Genomic DNA, 2,844 nt, shown 5'->3' with positions numbered 1-2,844 from the left:
CCTTTAAGCCCTTCTGTGCCTTTTATCACTGTCATCACCACATCTGTGAGCATCTAGATTCCAGGAAAACATGGCACTGGTTTAGATCTCCTTCAGCCAAGTTCTTGGGCATATTTTCCCCTTTTAAACAAGTTAAGTCTATTAATGAAGACAAAAAGTAACAAAGAGTTCTGGACACATGGCCTGTTGAGGAAGCAACAGGAGATTTTTCAAGTGTTGAAAGAAAGAACGGAGTTCCCGTCATGGCTCAGCGGAAATGAATCTGACTAGGAGCCATGAGGTTTCGGGCTCTATCCCTGGCCTCACTCAGTGGGTTAAGGATCCGGCGTTGCCATGAGCTGTGGTGTAGGCTGGCAGCTGCAGCTCTGATTTGATCCCTAGCCTGGGGGCCTCCATATGCCGAGGGAGCGGCCCAAGAAATAGCAAAAAGACAAAAAAAAAAAAAAGAAAGAACAGAGAAAGAATAAAAATAAAGATAAATATAATACATTTTCCTTCTCTTCTTGAGTTTTCTAAATTATAATTTGATGGCTGAAGCAAAAATTATAACTAACTGATGTGGTTCTAAATATGTGTAGAGGAAATATTTTTAAAAATTACATTACAAATGAGGAAGGCAAAGTGACATAAATGAAGTAAGATTTCTACACTTCACTTGAGCTGGTAAAATGTCAACACAGACAGACTGTTAAGTTTTGTATATTTAGCGTAATAAATAGAAAAACTATACAAAGATACCCTAACATATTATACATTAATCAAAATGGAATTAATCAAAATTAATTTGATTAATTGTAATTAATTGTAATCAAAATGCTGAAGAAATCTACAGAAAGTAGGACAAAGAAAACACAGAACAAAAAGAAAATAAGAAATAAAGTGGCAATAAGCCCTAAACATCACCAATTTTATCACATGCAAAATTAGAAGATTCATAGAGTGAATTAAAAAGCATGACCTGGGAGTTTCCGTCGTGGCGCAGTGGTTAACGAATCCGACTAAGAACCATGAGGTTGTGGATTCGATCCCTGGCCTTGCTCAGTGGGTTAAGGATCCGGCGTTGCCATGAGCTGTGGTGTAGGCTGCAGACGCGGCTCAGATCTCACATTGCTGTGGCTCTGGCGCAGGCCGGTGGCTATAGCTCTGATCAGACCCCCCAGCCTGGGAACCTCCATATGCCATGGGTGTGGCCCTAAAAAGACAAAAAAAAAAAAAAAGAAAGCATGACCTAACTGTATGCTGTTTATAAGAATCTTACTTCAAATGTTATGATATAGGCAGACTGTAAGTAAAAGGATGGGAAAATACCTACTGAGCAAACATTGATCAAAAGTAAGAAGTGGCTATATTACTCCCAGATAAAGAAGACTTGAGAGTAAAGAAGATTAGCAGAGCCTGTATGGGATATTACATAATGATAAAAGAGCCAATCCACCAAGAAGAGTCACCAGTCCCAAACTCATGTTCATCAAACAACAAAGCTTCAAAATATGTGCTGCAAAACCCTCAGACCTAAAAGGAGAAATCCAAAATTACAGTTGGAGGCGAAAACATCTCTCTCTGTCTCAACAATTGATAAATCAATCAATAAGTTTTTTTTTCCTTTTTCTTTTTTTCAGGCCTCACCAGCAGCATATGAAGTTCCCAGGCTAGGGTTTGAACTGGAGCTGTAGCTGCCTGCCTACACCACAGCCACAGTAACATGGGATCTGAGCCACGTCTGTGACCTACACCACAGCTCATGGCAATGCCGGATCCCCGACCCACTGAGGGAGGCCAGGGATCGAACCTACATCCTCATGGATACTAGTCAGATTTGTTTCCACTGTGCCACAGTGGGGAACTCCAATCAATCAATACGCTTTAATCAATATTTATAGAACATCCGGCCACAGAATACATGTTCTTTTCAAGTGCCCACAGAAGATATACCGAGTTATCTTGGGAGGAGGGTGGAACCTCAATAAGTTTAAAAGAATTAAAAACATGCACATCAATATGATACACTGTACCTTCATTTTTACTCGGTTCAATGTATTTGTTTTATTATTCCTGAGGCTTTATCTTTGAGATTTTATGTTATTGCATTCTACTTTGAGTCTACTGTGGTTGGAGGACACTCTCTGTATGTCTGAAATCAACAACTGAAGATCCTACTTCAACTTAGAAAAGCGGGAAAATAAACACAAAGTAAACAGAAAGAAGAAAGTAATAAAAGCAGAAATAAATGAAATTAAAAGCAATGGAAAAATCAATAAAACCAACACACACACACACACACACACACATATATATATATATATATTTTTTTTTTGGTCTTTTGTCTTTTGTCTGTTGTTGTTGTTGTTGTTGTTGCTATTTCTTGGGCCGCTCCCGCGGCATATGGAGGTTCCCAGGCCAGGGGTTGAATCGGAGCCGCAGCCACCGGCCTACGCCAGAGCCACAGCAACGCGGGATCCGAGCCGCGTCTGCAACCTACACCACAGCTCACGGCAACGCCGGATCGTTAACCCACTGAGCACGGGCAGGGACCGAACCCGCAACCCCATGGTTCCTAGTTGGACCCATTAACCACTGCGCCACGACGGGAACTCCCCAACACATATTTTTTGAGAAGATGGATAAAATGGCCAAACCCTTAGCAAAGCTGACAAAAAAAAAGAGAGAAGACACAAATTACCAGTATCAGGAATGAAACAGGGAATATCACTAAAGGACCTACAGACATCAAATGGATTGTAAAGGAATATTATGAAAAACTTTACATACATAAATTTGACTACTTAGATGAAATGGACCAGTTCTTTATTTTTTTGCTTTTTAGGGCCACACTTGAGGCATATG

The sequence above is a fragment of the Phacochoerus africanus genome, chromosome 2, assembly GCF_016906955.1.
Source record: "Phacochoerus africanus isolate WHEZ1 chromosome 2, ROS_Pafr_v1, whole genome shotgun sequence".
In the NCBI taxonomy this organism is placed as follows: domain Eukaryota; kingdom Metazoa; phylum Chordata; class Mammalia; order Artiodactyla; family Suidae; genus Phacochoerus; species Phacochoerus africanus.
Note: the sequence above shows the minus strand (reverse complement) of the source record.